Source organism: Scyliorhinus torazame, chromosome 6 (genome assembly GCF_047496885.1).
Source record: "Scyliorhinus torazame isolate Kashiwa2021f chromosome 6, sScyTor2.1, whole genome shotgun sequence".
Lineage (NCBI taxonomy): Eukaryota > Metazoa > Chordata > Chondrichthyes > Carcharhiniformes > Scyliorhinidae > Scyliorhinus > Scyliorhinus torazame.
The window spans coordinates 148,179,948-148,206,723 of NC_092712.1; the positions used below are offsets into that span (position 1 = coordinate 148,179,948).

At 48.9% G+C, this 26,776-nt stretch overlaps 1 protein-coding gene across 13 annotated transcripts in view; it reads right to left on the reverse strand.

The window, feature by feature from the left end:
* Nucleotides 1–26,776, reverse strand: part of LOC140425059 (poly(rC)-binding protein 3) — a 377,151-nt gene that overhangs the window by 213,200 nt on the left and 137,175 nt on the right. Inside the window, exon 1 of one of the 13 annotated variants that reach the window (XM_072508877.1) lies at nucleotides 25,855–26,099. The exons of 11 other annotated variants lie outside the window; for them this stretch is intronic. The gene's annotated coding sequence lies outside the window, so the exon portion shown is untranslated. Of the gene's footprint in view, nucleotides 1–25,854; nucleotides 26,100–26,776 lie in introns of those variants that run through there. One more of the 13 variants, XM_072508876.1, reaches the window with a different exon arrangement.

Below are 26,776 nucleotides of genomic sequence, written 5' to 3' on the forward strand. Positions count from 1 at the left end.
ATTAGAGGTTTTCAAGTATGGAGTCCGGGAAGAAATGCCTGGATTTCGAACTGACAAATGTTCCATAATTTTGGAGATTTGGATTTGTTTATTGTCACGTGTACCAAGATACAGTGAAAAGTATTTTTCTGCGAGCAACTCAACAGATCATTAAGTACATGAAAAGAAAAGGAAATAAAAGAAAATACATAATAGGGCAACACAAGGTACACAATGTAACTAGATAACATCGGCATCGGGTGAAGCATACAGGGTGTAGTGTTAATCACGTCAATCCATAAGAGGGTCGTTTAGGAGTCTGGTAACAGTGGGGAAGAAGCTGTTTTTGAGTCTGTTCGTGCGTGTTCTCAGACTTTTGTATCTCCTGCCCGATGGGAGAAGTTGGAAGAGTGAGTTGGCCGGGTGGGAGGGGTCTTTGATTATGCTGCCCGCTTTCCCCAGGCAGCGGGAGGTTTGGATGGAGTCAATGGATCGGAGGCAGGTTCGTGTGTTGGACTGGGCTGTGTTCACGACTCTCTGAAGTTTCTTGCGGTCTTGGGCCGAGCAGTTGCCATACCAGGCTGTGATGCAGCCTGATAGGATGCTTTCTCTTGTGCATCTGTAAAAGTTGGTAAGAGTTAATGTGGACATGCCAAAAATCCTTAGTTTCCTGAGGAAGTATAGGTGCTGTTGTGCTTTCTTGGTGGAAAGGAAGGTTGGACGTGGAGAATGAGATAACAGACTGAAACATGTGAATTTGCAGCATTCACAGTAAATTGGCAGGATTTGAGTCCTTTGGAATTGCACACGCCTGACTTGGCCACATTTCCCAGAAATATATCAATCTAAATAAATATAGCAACTTCCCAGTGGTTGGGATTGCAGAAGCAGACTAAAGAAACTATCAATAAACTGGGGGAGAAAAAATAATGTAAATGGCAAAGAGGAGTTAGAATTTCCTAACACTGTACAAAAGAACCAAGGAGGATGAAAGCAGTGCTGGATCTAATCCTGGTGAATGAGATGGAGCAAGTGGCAACATGTTTCAATGGGATACCATTTGGGCAATGACGTTTTTAAATCAGTAAAGTTAGAACCGTTATGGAAAAGGAAATGCTGAGATCAAATGCAAATTTATCCAACTGGAGCAGAACTAATTATAGTGAATTGAAAAGAGATTTGGCCCAGTTGAATTGGAAGAAAAGATGAGTAAATAAAAGAATAAATGAGCAACAGATGGCTTGCAAAGAGGAGATAGTTTGGGTGCATGCTTGATGCATTCCTGTAAGAGGAAAAGGAGCTGTATCGATAGCTGGAAGAACGTGGATAACAAAAAATAAAGCGATTAACAAGATTAAATTGTCTCCATTGTTCTCCAGCTGTCACATGGTTCCATTTTAAAAAAATGTATTTTATTACAGATATGCATCAAAACAGGTTACAACCCATAAACACCCCGGGAAACATACTTCCCAGCAATCAACTGTACAACCTGTACAAATTTTTCCCCTTTTTCACCTCCCCTGTCCCCCCCCTGCAACGAACAGCTCCTCAAATACGGTCACAAACATCCCCCACCTTTTCTCAAACCCCTCTGCGGAGCTCCTTAACTCATACTTTATCTCCGCTAATCGCAGGAAGCTGTACAGGTCACCCAACCAAGCCGCTACCCCTGGTGACGATGCCGACCGCCACTCTAGTAGGATTCGCCGCAGGGCAATCCAGGCGAACCACGAAATCGGCCTTCCTCCTCTCCATGAGCTTGCTTCTCTGAAACCCCAAATATTGCCACCAAAGGGTCCAGATCCGTCTCCTTCTCCACTATCCTGGCTAAGAACCCGAACACTCCCACCCAGAATCTTCCCAATTTTTCGCAACACCAAAACATGTGCGTGTGATTCACTTGCCCCCGCCCACACCTCTCACACTCATCTGCTACCCACTGAAAGAACCCACTTATTCCTGCCTGAGTCATATGTACCCTGTTCACCACCTTAAACTGTATCAGACTCATCCTTGCACAGGAGGAGGTCCCGTTTACCCTACGGCGTGCCTCACTCCATACTCCCCAATTGATCTCCCCTCCCAACTCCCCTTCCCATTTCTCCTTGATCGTCACCACACACTGTCACATGGTTCCATTTTTATTTATCTAATCATAGTCAGAGATCACTTGCAATGGCTTCTCTTCCTGCTGCCACACATTTATCTCAGTTATCCCCCAATAGCTATTCTTGGTCCCCTCCTATTTCTCATCTACATGCTGCTCCTTGGCAACATCATCCAAAGGCATAGCAGTAGCTTTTATAGACGCGATTTAATGCTCAAAAACAAAGTCCCGTTTTGGGCGCGTATAGCGGGGTGTTTCTCGGCGCCCGCAGCGCTGAGAACGATCCCACTGTCAATCATGACTTCTTTTTGGCCTTGGCAAGAAACACCCCGCTGAGGCCATACTTACCTCACTTCTTGGGCAGCACGCGGTTACACAGTGGTTAGCACAGTTGCTTCACAGCTCCAGGGTCCCAGGTTCGATTCCCGGCTTGGGTCACTGTCTGTGCGGAGTCTGCAGATTCTCCCCATGTTTGCGTGGGTTTCCTCCGGGTGCTCCGATTTCCCCCCACAGTCCAAAGATGTGTGGGTTAGGTGGATTAGCCAGGCTAAATTGCCCTTAATGTCCAAAAAGGTTAAGTGGGGTTACTGGGTTACGGGGATAGAGTGGAGGCATGGGCTTGACTCGGCTGCTCTTTCCAAGGGCCGGTGCAAACTCAATGGGCCGAATAGTCTCCTGCTGCACTGTAAATTCTATGATTTCTTGCACTGACGATCAGAGCTTGTCAGCGCAGGAAGAGATCGGGGTACCATTTTTATACGCCACCCCAATCTCTCGTACTCCCCACCGTGGCCTCAGACACCTCCAACACTGCAATATAGCAGTCTTCGAGCCCCCCCTCACCACGTCTTTTAAGGTCAGGGCACCCCTGGGCCCGATCCCTGGTACGGGAAAACTGACACCCAGAAACCTTGCCACTGCCAGCCTGGCATCCTGGAATTGCCGCTTCCAGCATGGCAGTGCCAATTGGGCACCCTGGCAGTGTCAGGGTTGCACTGCCAAGGTGCCAGGCTGACAGTGCCAAGTTGCCAGAGTGCCATTGGGAGTGCCATGACCCAGAGCCCGACCACCTGGGGGCCTCCGAGGGCCTGGGAGATCCCCCCGCCCAGGTGCCATTACACTTGTGGACCTGTGCTGGACTGCGCCATGGCGAGTCCATCCAAACACCAGGCGTTTATTCCCGGGCCTCAGGAGAATTGGGCGGCAACATATTTAAATTAACCTAATGGCTCACTTAAATTTGTAAATCTTGATCTTGCCCTCAGATTGCAAAGTCTTGCGAGATTTATCAGCCTTTTCGCGTCACCGAGTCGGGCGCAACGAGGCCGTTCGATCAGACGTCCATCAGATGTGCCCGGGGAGACAGGGAGAGGGGTCCTGGATGTGAGGTTTCTGGCGAATGAGCTGTGTGAGCAGGTGAGATTGCCATTCAGGGCTACGTGGAGCTGAGCAACACTGGGAGGTCAGAGCCGCCACACTGTGGGAGGCACTCGAGGCTGTAGTCAGGGAGGATTTAATATCAATTCGGACGCATAGGGAGAAAAAGGAGCGGGAGAAAAGGGCAAGACTGATGGTCGAGGTTGAGGGTGGACCGGAGGCAGGTTTGTTGAAGGAGAGCAGAGGCTCCAGATGGAGTTTGGATTAGTTTCTACGGGGAAAGCGGTGGGGCAGTTGCAGAGGGCGAGTGTATGAGTACGGGGGAAAAAGCGAGCAGTTAAGGATTGTTGGGATACCGAAAGGCATTGAAGGTGCACAGGCCACGGTCTATGTGGCAAGGATGCTGGAAAGATTAATGGGGGAGGAAGCCTTTGATTGGCCTCTGGAGGTGGACCGAGGCACAGGGCACTCATAAGGATGCCGCAGGCAGACGAGGGTGATGGTGGCGTGGTTGGACCACTTTCTGGACAAGGAGATCCTTCGATGAGCGAGGTGTCATGATATGCAGACATGCAGATAATGATATACAGACAGGCACAGACAGGCAGCTAATGAACACAGAGAACAGGACATGACCAATGAGCAGGCAGGACACTCAGGGGTAGTATCTCACTATAAAAGGCACGAGGCACTCACACACCGCCTCTTTCCACTGATGAACATCTACAGAGTGAGTCAGGGTGTATGTACAGAATCACACCTCCAGCACGTGGCTAAGAGCTAGTCTGGTTCAGTCAGACAGAGTAACCACACTTAGGTTAGCAGAGAGTCGAACTCTTATAGAATTGTGCTAACTGTGCTACTGGTTCAATAAATCAGATTGAATTAACTTCAAGGTCTGGAGTATCTTTTGGTTAAAGCTGCATCCAGTTGCAGCCTGTGTTATACCAGAGTACATAACACATCATGCTATCAGGAGACTGCTTAATCTAGGTAGTTTACCTCAGTCCGTTCCGTGACGACCAGGGAATGTATCCCGGCACCATGGAGAAGATTCAGGCTCCTCACCAGCTCAGGACCTCCGGCAATCTCAGTGCCAGCTGGCGGACATTCAACCAAAAGTTTCTGCTGTACATTGAAGCTTCAGACCTCGTGGGTGCGTCTGATGCAAGGAAGATCGCGCTTCTCCTCTCAACAGTGGGTGATCAAGCCATCAAACGCTTCAACTCTTTTCACTTCACCGAAGGCCAGGACAAGACAAAGTTTCAGACCATCCTGGACAAGTTTGACAGTCACTGTGACGTGGACACCAATGAAATCTTTGAGCGCTACATATTCAAACAGCGTCTACAAGGTAAAGATGAATCTTTCAACTCCTTCTTAACTAACCTCCGCCTGGACTTCCGGGTGCAGCGATGACCAGCTAAGTCGCACGTTTCGGCAGCTCCCGGTGGAACGGACTTTTGGGCTCTTAATAGGAGCCCCAACGGCAATTTTAACGGCTAAAAACACTGTACGGTAAACCAGAAGGGAATCCCCCCTGGACACGGATGGAAAAAGGAGAGGAAAGTGGCCGGATTGCGGTGGATCCTCTAGAGCAGCGGCCAGGAAGGCAAGCACAAAGCAAGATGGCGTCGGAAGGTGGCAGTTTAATATGGGGCCCTGACCAACAAGAGTTCCTGCGGCGCTGCGTGGAAGAGCTTAAAAAGGAGATGAAGAAGGAGCTGTTGGCCCCGATATTACAGGCGATTGAAGGGCTAAACGAGGAGCAAAAGACCCAGGAGCAGGTGCTTCGGGTCGTGAAGGCAAAGGCTGCTGAGAATGAGGACGAAATACAGGGCCTGGTGGTGAAGACAGAGATGCACGAGGCACAACACAAAAGGTGTGTGGAAAGGCTGGAGGTGCTGGAGAATAATGCGAGGAGGAAGAATTTAAGGATTCTTGGTCTTCCCGAAGGTGCAGAAGGGGCGGACGTCGGGGCATATGTGAGCACGATGCTTCACTCGTTAATGGGATCGGAGGCCCCGATGGGCCCGTTGGAGGTGGAGGGAGCTTATCGAGTTATGGCGCGAAGACTGAGGGCTGGAGAAATTCCTCGAGCCATAGATTTCTCCGATATAAGGACAGAGAGATGGTCCTCAGATGGGCAAAGAAAACCCGGAGCAGTAGGTGGGAGAACGCGGTGATCCGCGTATATCAAGATTGGAGTGCGGAGGTGGCGAGAAGGAGGGCAAGCTTTAATCGGGCCAAGGCGGTGCTGCACAAAAGGAAGGTTAAATTTGGAATGCTGCAGCCGGCAAGACTGTGGGTCACACATCAAGGGAAACATCACTACTTTGAAACGGCAGAAGAGGCGTGGACATTTATTGTCGAGGAGAAACTGGAATAAGCGGGCTAGAAAAAGAACGTTTGGGACAAAGTGGTGGGGTGATTACGTGGGGTGAAGGGGGGGGAAATGGGGGAAGAGATGATTTCCCAAGTTGTTAATCCTGCTACCCTGTAATTTTTCTCTCTTCCCCATGTCGTGGGGGAGGGGGAGGGAGGATGGGGAGCTGGGGGCGCCGTCCATTGGGGGCGGGGCCAAATGGGAAGCCCGGGCTTTGTTCCCGCGCTATGGTAATCATGTCGGGAACAGGGAAGCAGGAAGGAGGGGGCCTCGCACAGTGGGGGCCGAGGTCACGGGGGGAAGCCGAGGTCGGCCAGAGTTTGCTGACTTCTGGGAGCAACATGGGGGGTGCAATTACGCTAGAAAGGGATCTAGCGGGGTGGGGGGGGTTAACTGGGTTGCTGCTGCTGGGGAGAAGGGGGAGCTGGTATGGGGTGGGGTGGTCGGGGCGGGAGGGCGCCGTTGGGGGGAGATACGGCTACGTGGGAACCGGGAAAGGAGCTGGATTGAAAAAGGAGATGGCTAGTCGACAAGGGGGGGGGGGGGGGGGGTAAAGAGACCCCCAACCCGGCTGATCACGTGGAATGTGAGAGGGCTGAACGGGCCGATTAAGAGGGCACGGGTACTCGCACACCTAAAAAAACCTAAGGCAGATGTAGTTATGCTGCAGGAGACGCATCTGAAACTGGTAGACCAGGTCAGACTTCGCAAAGGATGGGTGGGGCAGGTGTTTCATTCGGGACTAGACGCAAAAAACAGGGGTTGGCTATATTAGTGGGGAAGCGGGTAATGTTTGAGGCAAAGACCATAGTGGCGGATAGTGGGGGCAGATACGTGATGGTGAGTGGCAGATTGCAAGGGGAGGCGGTGGTTTTAGTGAACGTATATGCCCCGAACTGGGATGATGCCAATTTTATGAGGCGTATGTTGGGACGCATCCCGGACCTAGAGGCGGGAAAGTTGGTAATGGGTGGAGATTTTAATACGGTGCTGGACCCGGGGCTGGACAGATCGAGGTCCAGGACCGGAAGGAGGCCGGCTGCAGCTAGGGTGCTCAAGGACTTTATGGAGCAGATGGGAGGAGTAGACCCCTGGAGATTTAGTAGACCTAGGAGTAAGGAGTTTTCGTTTTTCTCCTATGTCCACAAAGTCTATTCACGGATAGACTTTTTTGTTTTGGGAAGGGCACTGATCCCGAAGGTGACGGGGATGGAGTACACAGCTATAGCTATTTCGGACCACGCTCCACATTGGGTGGACCTGGAGATAGGGGAGGAAAAAGAACAGCACCCACCCTGGAGAATGGACATGGGATTATTGGCAGATGAGGGTGTGTGTTTAAGGGTGAGGGGGTGTATTGAAAGGTACTTGGAACTCAATGACAATGGGGAGGTTCAGGTGGGAGTGGTCTGGGAGGCGTTGAAGGCTGTGGTTAGAGGGGAGCTGATATCTATCAGGGCACATAAAGGAAAGCAGGAGGGTAGGGAAAGGGAGCGGTTGTTGAAAGAACTTTTGAGGGTGGACAGACAATATGCGGAGGCACCGGAGGAGGGACTGTACAGGGAAAGGCAAAGGCTAAATGTAGAATTTGACTTGTTGACTACGGGTAATGCAGAGGCAGAATGGAGGAAGGCACAGGGTGTACAGTACGATTATGGGGAGAAGGCGAGCAGGTTGCTGGCCCACCAACTGAGGAAAAGGGGAGCAGCGAGGGAGATAGGGGGGGGTGAGAGATGAGGAGGGAGAGATGGAGCGGGGAGCGGAGAGAGTGAATGGAGTGTTCAAGGCATTTTATGAAAGATTATATGAAGCTCAGCCCCCGGAAGGGAAGGAGAGAATGATGTGCTTTCTGGATCAGCTGGAATTTTCTAAGGTGGAGGAGCAGGAGAGAGCGGGACTGGGAGCACAGATTGAGACGGAGGAAGTAGTGAAAGGGATTGGGAGCATGCAGGCGGGGAAGGCCCCGGGACCAGACGGATTCACAGTGGAATTCTATAGGAAATATATGGACTTGCTGGCCCCGCTACTGATGAGAACCTTTAATGAGGCTAGGGAAAGGGGGCAGCTGCCCCCGACTATGTCAGAGGCAACGATATCGCTCCTCCTAAAGAAGGAAAAAGACCCGCTGCAATGCGGGTCCTATAGGCCCATTTCCCTCCTGAATGTGGATGCTAAGATTCTGGCCAAGGTAATGGCAACGAGGATAGAGGATTGTGTCCCGGAGGTGGTTCATGAGGACCACCTGGGTTTGTGAAGGGGAGACAGCTGAACACAAATATACGGAGGCTGCTAGGGGTAATGATGATGCCCCCACCAGAGGGGGAAGCGGAGATAGTGGTGGCGATGGATGCCGAGAAAGCATTTGATAGAGTGGAGTGGGATTATTTGTGGGAGGTGCTGAGGAGATTTGGCTTTGGAGATGGGTATATCAGATGGGTACAGTTGCTGTATAGGGCCCCGATGGCGAGCGTTGGCACAAATGGACGGGGGTCTGATTATTTTCGGCTCCATAGAGAGACGAGGCAGGGATGTCCTCTGTCCCCGTTATTGTTTGCATTGGCGATTGAGCCCCTGGCCATAGCATTGAGGGGTTCCAGGAAGTGGAGGGGAGTACTCAGGGGAGGAGAAGAACACCGGGTATCTCTGTATGCGGATGATTTGTTGTTGTATGTGGCGGACCCGGCGGAGGGGATGCCAGAGATAATGCGGATACTTGGGGAGTTTGGGGATTTTTCAGGGTATAAATTGAACATGGGGAAAAGTGAGTTGTTCGTGGTGCATCCAGGGGAGCAGAGCAGGGAAATAGCGGATTTACCATTGAGGAAGGTAACAAGGGACTTCCGGTACTTGGGGATCCAGATAGCCAAGAATTGGGGTGCATTACACAGGCTTAATTTGACGCGGTTGGTGGAACAGATGGAGGAGGACTTTAAGAGATGGGACATGGTGTCCCTGTCACTGGCAGGTAGGGTGCAGGCGGTTAAAATGGTGGTCCTCCCGAAATTCCTTTTTGTGTTTCAGTGCCTCCCGGTGGTGGTCACGAAGGCTTTTTTCAAGAGAATTGAGAAGAGTATTATGAGTTTTGTGTGGGCCGGGAAGACCCCGAGAGTGAGGAGGGGATTTTTGCAGCGTAGTAGGGACAGGGGGGGGTTGGCACTACCGAGCCTAAATGACTATTACTGGGCCGCCAATGTTTCAATGGTGTGTAAGTGGATGGGAGAAGGGGAGGGAGCGGCGTGGAAGAGATTGGAGAGGGCGTCCTGCAGGGGGACTAGCCTACAAGCAATGGTGACGGCACCATTGCCGTTCTCACCGAAGAAATACACCACAAGCCCGGTGGTGGTGGCTACATTGAAAATTTGGGGGCAGTGGAGACGGCATAGGGGAAAGACAGGAGCCTCGGTGCGGTCCCCGATAAGAAATAACCATAGGTTTGTTCTGGGGAGAATGGATGGGGGATTTGGAGCATGGCAAAGAGCTGGGGTAGTACAATTGAGAGATCTGTTCGTAGATGGGACGTTTGCGAGTCTGGGTGCGCTGACGGAAAAATATGGGTTGCCCCAAGGGAATGCATTTCGGTATATGCAACTGAGGGCTTTCGCGAGGCAACAGGTGAGGAAATTCCCGCAGCTCCCGACGCAGGAGGTGCAGGATAGAGTGATCTCAGAGACATGGGTGGGGGATGGTAAGGTGTCGGACATATATAGGGAAATGAGGGACGAGGGGGAGATCATGGTAGATGAGCTGAAAGGGAAATGGGAAGAAGAGCTGGGGGAGGAGATTGAGGAGGGGCTGTGGGCTGACGCCCTACGTAGGGTAAACTCATCGTCCTCGTGTGCAGGCTAAGCCTGATACAATTCAAGGTTCTACACAGGGCGCATATGACTGGAGCACGGCTCAGTAAATTTTTTGGGGTAGAGGATAGGTGTGGGAGATGCTCGAGAAGCCCAGCGAATCACACCCACATGTTCTGGTCATGCCCGGCACTACAGGGGTTCTGGGTGGGGGTGGCAAAGGTGCTTTCGAAGGTGGTGGGGGTCCGGGTCGAACCAAGCTGGGGGTTGGCTATATTTGGGGTTGCAGAAGAGCCGGGAGTGCAGGAGGCGAGAGAGGCTGATGTTTTGGCCTTTGCGTCCCTAGTAGCCCGGCGCAGGATATTGTTAATGTGGAAGGAAGCCAGACCCCCGGGTGTGGAGACCTGGATAAACGACATGGCAGGGTTTATAAAGTTAGAACGGATCAAGTTCGTATTAAGGGGTTCGGCTCAAGGGTTCACCAGGCGGTGGCAACCGTTCGTCGACTACCTCACAGAAAGATAGAGGGAATGGAAAAGAAGAAGACAACAGCAGCAACCCAGGGGGGAGAGGCGGGGGGGGGGGGGGGTGAGGAACCGGACGGACTCTCAGGGATGTCATTGTATATGTATAGACACTTGTTATAGGTAATCAATATTGGATTGTTGGATTGTATCTTTGGAGAGTAACCAGGCCTGGATTTATTTATTTGTTTAAAATTGGCCACGGTTATTTATATTGCTTTGTTGTTGTTCAAAAGAAAAACTATGTACTGTTATGTTTGGCCACAAAATTTTGAATAAAATATATATTTTTTTAAAAAACTAACCTCCGCCTGCAAGCGCTGTCCTGCAACCTTTGTGATATTGCTGACTCCATGATCAGAGACCAAATCATTTTTGGAGTTCACTCTGATCCTCTGAGAGAGCAGCTACTGAAAGTCAAGCATATGACCCTGTCAGTCGCGATTGAAACACGCACAGTGCATGAGCACGCACAAAATGCTCAGAACAAATCGGCTGAAAATGAGAAACTTGCCTCCCACGAGGCAGAGTGTGTGCAGGCCATCTCCCGGATGCAGCGCATCAGCATTGATGAAAGCGGCCATTTTGCGTGCTTTTCCCGGGGCCTCATGCATGCGCGATGCGAACGGGATAACGACACCCGATTCAGAGGAAGAATGCCTGGACTCTGCCTACTGTGTGGGCATCATTACCAAATGTGAATATGCCACATCCAACTCATCACAAATTCATGAGGGACACCTGGACGACGAGAAGTGTAGACGCAGAGCCAGGCAGGCTGTCTACTGAAATGGAAATTGCTTATTGTCACAAGTAGGCTTCAAATGAAGTTACTGTGAAAAGCCCCTAGTCGCCACATTCCGGCGCCTGTTCAGGGAGGTTGGCCCGGTATTAGCCAGGACATCTCGAACATGGTCCTCAACTGTGCGACCTGTCAACGCTTCCAGCCAGCGCAGAGCAAGGAGACGCTCCAGCAGCATGAAATCGAGACCTCCCCATGGTCCAAGGTTGGCATCGACCTCTTTCATGCGAATGGTCGTGACTACGGGCTTCCATCCCGCCTGTCAAGGCGCCGTCGTCCCCACCACCACCTCTCCGGCGGTCGACAAGGATCAGATGCAAGCCCCAGAAACTGGACTTATGAACATTTGTTTTGTTTGCTATGTTCTGTTTTCTCACATTAGACAGCTCTCTTCACATGTAAACACGTTCACAAATACCACCGCTTGTAAATATGTTAATATAGAAAAACATAGAAACATAGAAAATACAGCACAGAACGGGCCCTTCGGCCCACGATGTTGTGCCGAACCTTTGTCCTAGATTAATCATAGATTATCATTGAATTTACAGTGCAGAAGGAGGCCATTCGGCCCTTTGAGTCTGCACCGGCTCTTGGAAAGAGCACCATACCCAAACTCAACACCTCCACCCAACACCAAGGGCAATTTGGACATTAAGGGCAATTTATCATTGGCCAATTCACCTAACCCGCACATCTTTGGACTGTGGGAGGAAACCGGAGCACCCGGAGGAAACCCACGCAGACACGGGGAGGACGTGCAGACTCCGCACAGACAGTGACCCAAGCCGGAATCAGACCTGGGACAATGACCCAAGCCGGAATCGAACCTGGGACCATATATGCCACCACATGCAAGTACGTTCCCATGTGCCAACATATAAAAAAAGGGGAGATGTCATGATATGCAGACATGCAGATAATGATATACAGACATGACCAATGAGCAGGCAGGACACTCAGGGGTGGTATCTCACTATAAAAGGCACGAGGCACTCACACTCCGCCTCTTTCCACTGATGAACATCTACAGAGTGAGTCAGGATGCATGTACAGTATCATGGGCAGCACGGTAGTATTGTGGTTAGCACAATTGCTTCACAGCTCCAGGGTCCCAGGTTTGATTCCTGGCTTGGGTCACTGTCTGTGCGGAGTCTGCACGTTCTCCCCATGTGTGTGTGGGTTTCCTCTGGGTGCTCCAGTTTCCTCCCACAGTCCAAAGATGTGCAGGTTAGGTGGATTGGCCATGCTAAATTGCCCGTAGTGTCCAAAATTGCCCTTAGTGTTGGGTGGGGTTACTGGGTTATGGGGATAGGGTGGATGTGTGGGCTTGGGTAGGGTGCTCTTTCCAAGAGCTGGTGCAGACTCGATGGGCCGAATGGCCTCCTTCTGCACTGTAAATTCTATGATTCTATGATTCATACCTCCAGCACGTGGCTAAGAGCTAGTCTTGTTCAGTCAGACAGAGTAACCACACTTAGGTTAGCAGAGAGTCGAACTAACTTCAAGGTCTGGAGTATCTTTTGGTTAAAGCTGCATCCAGTTGCAGCCTGTGTTATACCAGAGTACATAACACAACACGAGGCAGGCCAATTGGCCCTTCAGTTGAGAAAGCAAGAGGTGCCGATGGAGATCGGTAGTTAGGCATGATAAGGTAAGGTGGTGATGAACCCGGAGGGGGGGGGAATGGAATGGAATGTTCAAGGTCTTTTATAGGAGGCTCTGAGTCGGAGCCCCCAACCGGGGATGATGGGATGCAGCGGTTCCTGGATGGGTTAGAGTTTCCCAAAGTGGAGGAGGGGCTGGTTCAGGGACTGGGAGCCCAAATTGGGCTGAGGGAGGTGATGGAGAGTGTGGGGACAATGCAGGGAGGGAAGGCTCCAGGGCTGGACGGGTTCCCAGTAGAGTTTTATAAAAGGTTTGGGGCGGACCTGGGTCACTGCTGGTGAGGGTGCATAATGTAGCTAGGGAGAGGGGAGAACTCACTCCCTACATTGTCGCAGGCTTCCATATCCCTGATTTTAAAGAAGGATAAGGATCCGGAGCAGTATGGGTCATACCACCCGATATCCTTATTGAACGTGAACGGCAGGTTTTTGGCGAAGGTGTTAGCATTGAAAATTGAGAACTGTATCCCGGGGGTGTCAGGCAAAGATCAAATGGGTTTTCTGAAGGGAAGACAGTTGTCGCCGAATGTGGGGAGGCTACTCAATGTAATCATGATGCCTTCGGAGAGGCAGGAGGTGGTGGTAGTTGTGGTGAAATTCGCAGAGGTGTTTGATCGGCGGAGCGAGCGTAATTGTTGGAGGCGCTGGGGTGATTCGAGTTCAGGCAGGGGTTTATGGATTGGGTCCGGCTGCTATATAAGGTGCCGGTCGTGAGTGTGCAGACGAACAAAGTGATTTTGGGGTACTTCGGGCTGCATGGTGGGATGAGGCAGGGGTACCTGCTCTCCCCGTTGCTCTTCGCCTTGGCGATAGAGCTGTTGGCAATGGCGCATAGGGCATCGAGGGACTGGAGAGGGGTTGAGCAGGGGGGGAGGGAGCGAGCGCAGAGTCTCATTGTATGCGGACAATCTATCATTGTATATTTCAGACCCGGTGGGCAGCTTTGGAAGGCATCATAGGGATCCTGGGTGAGTTTGGCCGGTTTTCTAGAAACAAATTGAAATTGGGAAAGAAGGAGGTGTTCCCGATTGAGACCTGGGGCTGGAGACGCCACTTGGGCTGGAGGAAATTATGAGGTGCATCTGCTCCATGCAGTCTGGCAATAGTCTGGGCCGGATGGGTTCCCAGTGGAATTTTATAAAGAATTTGTGACGGAGCTGGGGCCTCATCTAATGGAGGTGTTTAATGCTTCATTGCCCCAGGGAAGAGTTGCTGACCACATTGGCACAGGTTTCTAACTCTCTAATCCTGAAAAAGGATAAGGATCCAGAGATGTGTTGGTCTTATCGGCCCATATCTATATTGAATGCTGACGTGACGTTGTTTCCAAGATGCTGGCAACTCACCTGGAGGAATGTCTGCCGGGGATGGTAGCTGAGGATCAGATGGGTTTTGTGAAGGGACGACTATTGAATGTGGTGATGTCTTCCTCGTTGGGTTCGGAGTCGGAAGTAATAATCTCCATGGATACAAAGAAAGCATTCGATGTGGAAGAATGGGATTATCTTTTTGAGATACTGGGGCGGTTCGGGTTTGGACCTAGGTTTTGGATCAGGCTGCTGTATTTGGCCCCCACTGCGAGCGTTCATACTAGTGCATTAAGCTCAGGGTACTTTTGATTGTATAGGGGAAAAAAGCAGGGGTGTTCACTTTCCCCATTACTTTTTGCATTGGCAATTGAAATGCTGGCTATCGCACTGAGGTCATCAATGGGGTTTAAGGGTATAGAGAGTGGAGGTATGGAGAACCAAGTGTCCCTGTTATGTGGATGATTTGCTGTTGTATATAACAGACCACATCTCGCAGCGCCGGGTTCGATCCCGGCCCCATGTCACTGTTTGTGTGGAGTTTGCACATTCTCCCTGTGTCTGTGTGGGTTTCACCCCCACAACCAAAAAGATGTGCAGGTTTAGTGGATTACACTAAATTGCCCCTAATTATAAAAGAATTGGTACTCTAAATGTATAAATAAAAACAGACCGACTCTCCAGTGTGGGAAAGATTATGGAGGTGTTAAGTAAGCTTGGCTTCTTTTTCGGGTATAAAATTAATTTGGGGAAAAGTGAGGTGTTTCCAGTCAGCCCTCCGAGTACAGGGCGGATGTCTGGAGAAATTGCCATTTTGGCTGGCTAGGTCGAGCTTCAGGTATTTGGAAGTACAGGTGGCTCGTGACTGAGCATTGTTTCGTAACATAAATTTGGCCAGTCTGTCAGAAGGGGTGAATGGAAATTTGAAGAGGTGAGTTGGGAGGGTGGGTCCAAATGATGAAAATGATGGTCCTCCCAAAATTCTTATTTATTTTGAGTCTCCTGATCTTTTTACCTAAATCCTTCTTTGAGAAGATTAATAAATTGATTTCAACCTTTGTTTGGGCAGGCGAGACATCTCGGGTTCGAAGTGCGTTTTTGCAGAGGCGGTCAAGGGGGATGGCGTTGCAAAATATTTTTTGCAGCACGGTAGCACAAGTGGATAGCACTGTGGCTTCACAGCGCCAGGGTCCCAGGTTCGATTCCCCACTGGGTCACTGTCAGTGCGGGTCTGCACATTCTCCCCGTGTCTGCGTGGGTTTCCGCCGGGTGCTCCGGTTTCCTCCCACAGTCCAAAGACGTGTAGGTTAGACGGATTGGCCATGATAAATTGCTCTTAGTGACCAAAAAGGTTAGGAGGGATTATTGGGTTACGGGGATAGGGTGGAAGTGAGGGCTTAAGTGGGTCGGTGCAGACTCGATGGCCGAATGGCCTCCTTTTGCACTGTATGTTCTATGTTCTAATTTAGAGTACCCAATTATCTTTTTCCAATTAAGGGGCAATTTAGCATGGCCAAACTACTTACCCTGCACCCCCCTTGGGTTGTGGGGGTGAGACCCAATGCAGACATGGGGAAAATGTGCAAACTCCACATGGCCAGTGACCCGGGGCCGGGATCGAACTCGGGTCTTCGGCGCCGTGAGGCAGCAGTGCTAACCACTGCACTACGGTGCCGTCCTGCCGAATTTGAATAACGATTATTGGGCAGCAAATATCAAGAAGCTTTGAAAATGGGTTGCGTAGGAAAGGTCAATGCGGGGACAGATGGAGGAAGCTTCCTGGACTGAGTCATATTTGAGTGCATGGATGATGGCTCCTCTTCCATCCTCACTGACCAGGTACTCTATATGCCTGGTGATGGTAGCCTCATTGACAGTTTGGAACCAGTTTAGGCAATATTTTAAGCTAGAGGCAATATCATTGTGGGCGCCGATATATGGGAACTGTAGATTTATCCCGGCAGGGTTGGACTCGATGTACAGGATCTGGGAATGGGAGAGGGTAGAGAGGTTTGGGGATTTGCTTGTTAGGGGTAGATTTGCGGGGTTGGAGGAATTGGTGAAAAGGTTTCAGCTCCCAGGGGGAAATGGGTTCAGGTATTTACAGGTTAGGAACTTAGTACTGAAGCAGCTGGCTACATTTCCTCAGTTGCCACCCACCTCACCACAAGGTAGTGTCGGAAGATAAAATAGGGGAGGAAAGGATTTCAGATATTTGTAGGCAACTGATGGAGTGGGAAAGGGCCTTGCAGGAGGAGATAAAGAGGAAGTGGAGGGAAGAGTTAGACAGTGTATTTAAGGGGTGGGTGTGGAGTGAGGCCTTACATAGGATAAACTTGACCTTCTTGTGTGTGAGATTGAGCCTGATCCAGTTTAAAGTGGCTCACAGAGCGCATACGACCAAAATATGCATGAGTTTTTTCCTAAGGTGGAGGATAGATGCGAGCGGTATTAAAGGGGACCGGTGAATCACACACACATGTTCTGGTCCTGTCCGAAATTGGGGAACTTCTGTGAGTAATTTTTCAAGATAATATCAGAGATTTTGGGGATAAGGTGTCACCGGATCCATGGGTGGGGATATTTGGGCTATCGGATGAGCCAGGAGCGCAGGAGGGGAGAACAGCTGATATGTTGGCCTTTGCCTCCCAGATAGCCCGGAGGAGGATTTTGCTAATGTGGCTGGCTCCGGAGCTGCCAAGGGCGACAGCGTGGGTGGGAGATCTGTCGGAGTTTCTGAATCTGGAGAAAATTAAGTACGCTATTCGGAGGTGGGAGGAGAGGTTCTTTACGAGGTGAAGGCTATTTATCTCCTGCAAGAATTGGTAGTCGTCAGCAAATAGAGCAGGGGAGTAGGTGGGGGGGGCGGGGGGGGGGATTGCAAAAAATAAATTGGGGCACACGGGATGGGATGGTGGGTTGTTTGTTTATTATGAAAATTGTGTAAAGTGAAATGAGTGCTGTGTATATTGTAAAATATCTTGAATAAAAATATTTTTAAAAAAGGAACCTTCCCCTCTCAACCCAACTTTAATTTGGACCTATTTTGATCAGAAAAGTAATAGATACTTTAAAAGTTCCCTTTGCTTACCAGTGGCCTTCAAGCCCTTCTTTTTTCTGGAGAAATTAAATGAATAATCTAGCCCTCTCCCCACCCCCCCACCCCCCCACGTCTCCCCGCCCATCTAAAGATATAGTCAGAGAGAAAACTGTAATTCGAGGTGCGAATACTTCTCACCATCATTCCAGCAACACAACTTCTTTGCTGATATGTAACTCCAAGCCTCTCTGATAAACTATCATAACTTTTTCATTTGTCCTAATTTACAATTTGAAACTAAAAATAATCTTGTAATATCTGCATTTGTAACATCAGGTCTGTAAACAACCTTGACATTTTTTTCATGCCTTGTTCATTGCCCGGCTGCAATCACATCAGATCATAAACATGCAAACTTTGACTGGCATGGTGCTAAAAGTTACCCGATATCCTTCCCATTCAAGTAACTTAATTATTAACTATTCTTAACAATTAACATATTAACTATTGCTTCTCTTCCATTTCCCTAAGTTTGATAGATGGCCTAGACTTGGAGTCCAAGGAAAGGATGAAGAAAGAACTCCTGAAGATGTCTTATATCTTACCCTGCCAAGTTCCAGCTCAAATATTGGCTGTAATTTTGAGGATAGACCAGTGGTTGATGCACTCAGCAGAAGTAAACAGGAGAAAGTGGTGATGGCAAAGAAAGAAAAGTATCAAGCCTCTGGAAAGGAAGTGTATTTTGCTCCTCTTCTGCACAGGGCAGGAAAATACCCCCGAGACCTCAGTGAGAGGTTTTGAACGTTCTGGACTGAGCATCTAGGATTATTTCACTGAATATCATCTAGCATATAAAATTCAACTACTCATTTGTGTGGGGTTTTGATGTATGACACTGAAACTTTGCAGTAGACAGCAGGACTGAAAAATCCAGGCCCCACCCGCCATTTTTGAAGATCCCCAGAGTTGATCCGACTCACAGTTGATCCAGTCTTTAATGTTGAGCAGGGTATTTCTGGGAACTCTTCTGCTTTTCTTTGCAAAATATTTTGGGATATTACACATCTATTTAATCAGGCAGATGAGTCCTCAGTCTAATGTATTATCTTTTAAGACTGCATCTGCAATCATGCAATCCCTCTTCAGTATTGAAGTGTCAGCCTGTGTTTAAATCCTGGAGTTGAATCTGAGCTATTAACTAAGAAGTGAGATCACCAATGTTATGCTGAGACAGGTATAGTGTACGGCTTTATTTATTTCTGCAGCTTATCAGCTGGGTTTGAGATCACCCATTAATTGCTCAGATTGAAAGCATTCCTTCACCTGAAGAAGCATATAGTGGTAAGACACATACATGACTAGCATGAAGCAGGTTAGAACACTGATGCAAATACACAAGCCATACACTGATGCAAATAAACATGCAAACTTTGACTGGCATGGTGCTAAAAGTTACCCGATATCCTTCCCATTCAAGTAACTTAATTATTAACTATTCTTAACAATTAACATATTAACTATTGTTTCTCTTCCATTTCCCTAAGTTTGATAGATGGCCAAGACTTGGAGTCCAAGGAAAGGATGAAGAAAGAACTCCTGAAGATGTCTTATATCTTACCCTGCCAAGTTCCAGCTCAATTATTGGATGTAATTTTGAGGATCGACCAGTGGTTGATGCACTCAGCAGAAGTAAACAGGAGAAAGTGGTGATGGCAAAGAAAGAAAAGTATCAAGCCTCTGGAAAGGAAGTGTATTTTGCGCTTCTTCTGCACAGAGCAGGAAAATACCCCCGAGACCATGTATTAGCCATGTACGCCATTACTGTTTCATAATTTAATAACATTATTTCAATATTGCCGGAAACACAGAGATGTTTGCATTTTGCTTAATCTTGTACTCATCAGGACAAATGCAAGAATGTCAAATTTCAAACAATCACTTTTTCTTTTCTAAATTTAGAGTACCCAATTATTTTTTTCCAATTAAGGGGCAATTTAGCGTGGCCAATCCACCTAGCCTGCACATCTTTGGGTTGTGGTGGCGAAACTCACGCAAACGCGGGGAGAATATGCAAACTCCACACACAGCCGGAATCGAACCTGGGACCTCGGCGCCGTGAGGCAACAGGGCTAACCCACTGCACCCTCGTGCTGCCTGAAATTTCAAACAATCACAACACTTTACAAGAGAAATAGGTGCTTATTTGTTGGAAAGTCAGCTGTGATTGGCCAAGTCTTTGCGATGGAGAAATCAATGGGAAACTATAATCCCTCCAAGCTCCCAGCTAATTCAAAAGAAGCACAAGCCTTGAAAATTCCTTCTGTCTGCAGAGAACTTGTTCCTGTGAATGAATGCCATTTCTAGCAACCATATATGAGTCACATTATGTTCTTGACTGATTGTCTTAAATTGGCTGTTAGTGTGAAGATTAGTACACTTAAGATTGTTCAACAAGTGCTGCCAATTGTGGAATCACATCTAACATCTCTGCCTATTAAGAACCAAAGGAGCATGTTGTTTAGTTCAATCAGCTAAATCATAATAACTCACTGTGTAGAAATGTTTTACCATTACATCTTGAGTTCTTTGTCAATTACCTCAAATCTGTGGCCTCTGGTTACCAAACCTTCTGCCATTAGAAAAAGTTCATCCTTAGTAACTCTATCAAAAACCTTCATGATTTTGATTCACATTTCGCACTGGCAGCGCACCCCCACCCACAGCTTCTTGACGGTGTGGGATGGTCTCAATGGGAAATACCATTGACAAGCGACGGGAAGATAGAATCGCACCACCAGCGAACGGCACACAGCTGAGAAACACGTTGCGAGGAACCAGAGAATCCAGCTCTCCATTAAGACCCGCTTTAATTTTCTGTTCTGTTTTTGTTATTCATTCATGGGAATTAGGTCATTGCTAACAAAACCAGCATGTGTTGCCCATCCCTAATACTCGAGTGCCAGGTTTTTTCAGACAGCAGTTAAGGGCCAACCTTGATCTGGGGCGGGATTCTGCCGTAATCGGCGGGGCGGGCAACTCCGGCATCGGGCCGCCCCAAATGTGCGGAATCCTCCGCACCTTCAGAGGCTAGGCCGGCCCCGGAGTGGTGTAGCGCATAATGACTTACGAGAGAGACGAGTAGTGATGATGTCGATGAGGCTTTATTAAGCGAGACTTGTCCCCAGCAGTTCAGCAACAGAATGAAGCGGCGGGGAGAAGCTCGGGTTCTTATACTCCGCCTTCAGGGCGGAGCCAGGAGTCAACAGCCAACCAGGACCCGGGATCTGTCAGTCAATAGCATCACGGCTTCACAGTCCCACAGGCCTGCGCGAGTTGGCGCATGCGCAGGAGCGCCAGCGTGTGCTGCCGTCATCCCAGCGCATGCGTAGAGGGCTTTGTCTCTGCACCGGCCATGGCTACAGCCTCCGGTGCTGAAGAATAGAGTGCCGCCAGAGCTACGTCGGATGCGTCGCTCTCGACCTGGAAGGGGAGGGACTCGTCGATGGCACGCATCGTGGCCTTTGCGATATCCGCTTTGATGCGGCTGAAGGCCTGGCGAGCCTCTGTCGACAGGGGGAAGGTAGTGGTCTGTATTAGCGGGCGGGCCTTGTCTGCATACTGGGGGACCCACTGGGCGTAATATGAAAAGAACCCCAGGCAACGTTTCAGGGCTTTGGAGCAGTGGGGGAGGGGAAATTCCATAAGGGGCGCATGCGTTCGGGGCCAGGGCCTATTATCCCATTGCGCACTACGTATCCCAGGATGGCCAACCGGTTTGTGCTAAAAACGCACTTTTCCTCGTTGTATGTGAGGTTCAAGGCGTTAGCGGTCTGGAGGAATTTTTGGAGGTTGGCGTCGTGGTCCTGCTGATCGTGGCCGCAGATGGTTACGTTGTCGAGATACGGGAACGTGGCCTGCAACCCGTGCTGGTCAACCATTCGGTCCATCTCCCGTTGGAAGACCGAGACCCCGTTCGTGACACCAAATGGGACCCTTAGGAAGTGGTATAGATGCCCGTCTGCCTCGAAGGCTGTGTACTTGCGGTCACCTGGGCGGATGGGGAGCTGGTGGTAGGCGGACTTGAGGTCCACGGTGGAGAAAACCTTATACTGGGCAATCCGATTTACCATGTCAGATATGCGGGGGAGAGGGTACGCATCTAGCTGTGTGTACCTGTTGATGGTCTGGCTATAGTCTATGACCATCCTTTGCTTCTCCCCGGTCTTTACTACTACCACCTGGGCTCTCCAGGGACTATTGCTGGCCTGGATTATGCCTTCCTTCAGCAACCGCTGGACTTCAGACCGAATAAATATCCGGTCCTGGGAGCTGTACCGTCTGCTCCTAGTGGCGACGGGTTTGCAATCCGGGGTGAGGTTTGCAAACAAGGACGGCGGTTCAACCTTGAGAGTTGCGAGGCCGCAGATAGTGAGTGGGGGTATTGGGCCGCCGAATTGAAATGTTAGGCTCTGCAGGTTACACTGGAAATCTAATCCCAGTAATGTGGGCGCGCAGAGTTGGGGAAGGACGTAGAGCCAGTAGTTTTTAAAACTCCCTCCCTTGCACCGTTAGGTTCGCAATGCAGAACCCTTTGATCTCTACGGAGTGGGATCCTGCAGCTAGGGAAATCTTTTGCGTACTTGGATGGATGGTCAGAAAACAGCGTCTTACCGTGTCTGGGTGAATGAAACTTTCGGTGCTCCCGGAGTCGATCAAGCATGATGTCTCGTGTCCGTTGATCAGCACCGTTGTTGTCGTCGTCTGGAGCGTCCGGGGCCGTGATTGATCCAGAGTCACCGAAGCCAGTCGTGGTCGTAGTGTCGCAGCGTCTTCTTCGGACCCCGTGGAGCTGTCGATGCTGGGGTCCTTTGTTGTCATCCAAGATGGCGGCGTCCATGAATCGCATGCGGCCGGGGGTGGACAAAATGGCCGCCCCCATGGATCGCACGTGGTCGGGGGTGGAAAAAATGGCCGCTCCCACGAATCGCACGTGGCTGGGGGGTCACAAGATGGCGGCGCCCATCCTCCCCTCGTGGTGCCCGGGACCCAAAATGGCGGCGCCCGCAGGTCGCACATGGGGCGCTGGTGGGGTTGGGGAGCGTTGCTGGGCTCGTTCTTCTCCGGGGATTGCGGCGACCCCCCGGGACCGGCACACTGCCGCGTAATGGCCCTTCTTGCCGCAGCTTTTACAAATAGCTGTGCGGGCCGGGCAGCGCTGCCGGGGGTGTTTCGCTTGCCCGCAGAAATAGCAGCGGGCCCCCCCGGGATGGTCTGGCGCTTTAACCTCGCAAGCCTGTGAGGGAGGGGGGGGGTTTGTCGCGACGGGGGTCCACGGAGCCCAAGGGGCTGCCGCGCGGTCGGGGTCGTAGGCGCGGGCGTTTTGCGAGGCCCCATCTAGGGAAGCTGCAAGGGCCCGTGCCTCTGAGAGTCCTAACGACTCTCTTTCTAAAAGTCTTTGGCGGATTTGGGGAGAGTTCATACCTGCCACAAACGCATCGCGAATTAGCATGTCCGTGTGTTCGATCGCGTTCACCGGCGGGCAGCTGCAGCCCCATCCCAAAATTAGCAGCGCGGCGTAGAATTCTTCTAGCGATTCTCCGGGACTTTGCCGTCTCGTTGCAAGTTGGTAGCGCGCGTAGACCTGGTTCACGGGGCGAACGTAGATGCTCTTCAGTAATGCGAGCGCCGTCGGGAAATCCTCTGCGTCTTCTATGAGAGGGTAAATTTCCGGGCTTACCCTCGAATGCAGGACCTGCATTTTCTGGTCTTCTGTGATCTGGCCGGGGGCCGTTCGGAGGTAGCCTTCAAAACATGCTTGCCAGTGTTTAAATACTGCTGCCGAGTTCGCTGCGTGGGGGCTGATCCGCAGGCATTCCGGGGCGATCCGGAGCTCCATAGTCCTTTAAGCTCGCTTAATAAATTGTAGCGCACAATGACTTACGAGAGAGACGAGTAGTGATGAAGTTGATGAGGCTTTATTAAGCGAGACTTGTCCCCAGCAGTTCAGCAACAGAATGAAGCGGCGGGGAGAAGCTCGGGTTCTTATACTCCGCCTTCAGGGCGGAGGCAGGAGTCAACAGCCAACCAGGACCCGGGATCTGTCAGCCAATAGCATCACGGCTTCACAGTCCCACATGACCACTAATACATACCACCACAAGTGGTTTGCGCCGCGCCGGCCGGCGGGGAAGGGGGTTGGCGCCAAGCCAGCCGGCGCCGAGCGGCCTCCGCCAGCCTGCGCGAGTTGGCGCCTGCGCAGGAGCGCCAGCGTGTGCTGCCGTCATCCCAGCGCATGCGTAGAGGGCTTCGTCTCTGCACCGGCCATGGCGGACCGCTACAGCCTCCGGTGCTGAAGAATAGAGTGCCCCCACAGCACAGGCCCGCCCGCGGATCGGTGGGCCCCAATCGCGGGCCAGGCCACCGTGGGGGCACCTCCCGGGGCCAGATCCCCCCGTTCCCCCTGTGAACCCCGGAGGCCGCCCACGCCGCCAGGTCCCGCCGGTAAGGACCTACTCTAATTTACGCCGGCGGGACTGGCCGAAAACGGGCGGCCACTCAGCCCATCGCGGGCCGTAGAATCGCCGGGGGGGGCCGCTGTGAGCGGCCGCCGACCGGCGCGGCGTGTTTCCCGCCCCCGCCAAGACCCCGGCACCGGAGAATCCGGCAGCCGGCGGGGTCAGGATTCACGCCGCCCCCCGGCGATTCTGCGACCCGGCGGGGGGTCGGAGAATCCCGCCCCTGGAGGCACACATGGGCCAGAGGAGTAAGGATGTCAGATTTCCTTCACTGAAGGACATTCATGACCCCAAGATGGGTTTTTACAACAATCCAATATTATATTTGGCAATAATCAAATGTGGTGCTCACTTTGTTTTTTTTAATTCCAGGCTTATTTAATTGTATTTAAATTTTTTCTCATAATTATGGGTCTAGATGGCAGAGCTCTGCCACGACTTCCCTGGTGAGCCTCATCAAACACTATCTATCTGCCATGCCCAGACTTTTACCCAGATAGTACCTAGTTTTTCTGGCTTCTAACACCTTCATTTATCTCCTACACATAGTGCAATACCCTTTGCGAGAAAGAACTCTGTTATATTAGGGTTATGCTGACACATCACAATTTCCCCTTTTGTTCAGGTCACAAACATCATCTGAAATGAAATACTCTTCTGACTTCATGCTGAAATGTGATCATTAGAATGACATTCACAAGGCTTAAACAAATAAAAATTAACTTTTTCTCAGTCTTTTTCTATTTTTAGAGGGTTATAAACCCCATAGAAGAATTAAATATGGACTAAATGTGATTTCAGGAAATTAATAGTTACAAATGTTTGTCCCTCTGTGTTATTCTGAATATACTGAATAAAACTAACTTTCAACTAAATTCCGTTGGTTAGGATTTACCATTAATCCTAAAACCCATATGACCCATTTTCATATATCAATACTTGCTCTTTTTTAATTCCTTGGGATTATCATTTTAAAAGATTACTAAAGGAGCTTTATTATTTAATCTATATACAGTGCATATGTAGAATGATAGCACCAAGTTCTAAATAAAAAATTTGATTTGGATAAAACTTACAATATTTTAATATTTGGATTATGTAATTACTTAATAAAAGATCATTATTGATTAGAAAAAAAACTTGTCAATAAACAGCTAAAGGAAGGTTGTTTTTAACAAGCAAATGTAAACATCCACGGTCTATATTTTACCTTGGCACTTAAATTATTTAACTAATGTTCATATCATAACAGGAAATAAAACAAATATCCAGAACAAGTAGCTGTCTTATAAAAAGATTTGAATTTGTGAAACAAAATGAAAAAGCAACATTAAAGTAATCCCCGGTGATCATCGTGGAAAAGATGAACAGGGAAAGCTACTGTAAAAGACAAAGTATTTTTTAAGGGAGAGAGGTGGATCATGTTTGAGCGATATTGCATACAATAAAACTGCACTCAATTTTTATGAGACTAAGAAAGTTCCTTGGCAGTGTTTTTATTGTACTTTCGATAAGACATACAAGGAAAATTCATATAATTCATAAAATAAAATATTTTCTCAGCAATCTCTCCGTGTAGTAAATTAATGCTTAATGATTCAACTTCTCCAGTGAATGTAGAGCACACATTATCATGGCCCACCAAGCAGCACACTCCTACAACACATATATGAATGTGTTGATTAACAACCTGCACATATACTTAGCTCAGACTGTTCATAGATTTCTCCAAGTATTAAGTTTTGATGCTTGTTCATGAAACATCATTGTAATATCACAACTTTGGCATCATTTTAAGCATTTTTGTTTTGCAGTTTAACAATATGTCCTTTGTTTCTTCACAATTCTGTGCATTCACTGAAGACAGCAAACAATTGTATTTAAAATAATATACCAGCTATTTTCTAGCCATTATCTTCATGTCTCATTAAATAACATTGACAGCTAAGACAGTAATAATGTCTAAATGAAATGCTGTCGAAGTGACACAGCATTGCATAAGAGTTTGCTCGTTCTTTTGCCAATGTTCATTTCTCTTTGCCAGTTGTATAAACAGAAATACAATCACCCTTTGCAGTAATAGTGAAGTGCAGATTTGTGTATTTGGGAGGTAATTGGGAGAAAAGATTGACAGCATTAAAAAAATAAGTTCCTTGGGTTCACTCTAGCATTGGTCTACTGTAACATGTATTAGCCTTAAGAAACTTAAGATATAGAAAACGATTGCTTATTCGGTTAAGAAGGTATAACTATTAGCAACAGCAGCAACAAAATATAATTGCATTGAAGGCAATTTAAAAGACGTAACACTATATTAATAATAATACATTAAATCAAATTTAAAATTACCGACCTACCGAGATGTTTCTGTACTGTCGTCCTAGTGAAATGTAAATGCTGTCCTACTATTGCTCCTCCACTGTTAACGCAAGTGTAGTCCCTATTTGTCTGACAATTCCTAGTGTGGACAGATGGCCAGGAGCCCTAAGCCCTGCTGGTATGAAGGAAGCTTTGCTGTTCCTAGCTTAGCCCTGGGCAGATAAGCCTGAGTCAGGCACAGTGAGCTCACAACCTCTTATCCAATCATTTAAATTACTGCCACATGAGAAAATCAGCCAAATCTGCTCAGTAAATGACCAGAGGGTAGGACAATCGGCTTCAAAACTGACCAGGAGTAATCATGAATGAACAATGTTTTGCAGCTATGATATTTCAGATATGAATCTTAAAAGTACCCGAGTGCTTCTGAAATAGCTGGATTTAGAGGATAGAAAGCTTGTATCAAAAATTATTTTCAATTGTAACAACTGTTTTCTTACAGTGAATGTATCTAACTGGGGGAGCAAGCAGAGAAACATTGGTGTAATATCAGTTTACTTCCACATGTTTCTGGCCCTGAAATAAAGGTCATGCTTTTTTGTCTGTAGAAAATGTTCCTTTTTTAAAGATAAAGAAGCATTCAGTTCAGCAATTAAATGAATAAGTAAATGAATCAGCAGAGCAGAAGTGCCAGATTTAATTACTGCTCTGAGCTAAAGTGTAACTAATTATGGGGTTCATGAACCGCATACCACAATTTTCCCTGACATGGTTGATTCTCTTGAACCAGGCTATGTCAGAAAATAAGAAGACAGGTAATAAACTCTTCAAACTAACTGAAAAGAAAACAGATGTTCAAACAGATGAATATGTTCCATTAAAAAATAATGAAATTGCATATTCTTGATAAAATCTGTTTCATCTGATTTTAGAATATGATCATATCACTGGGATAT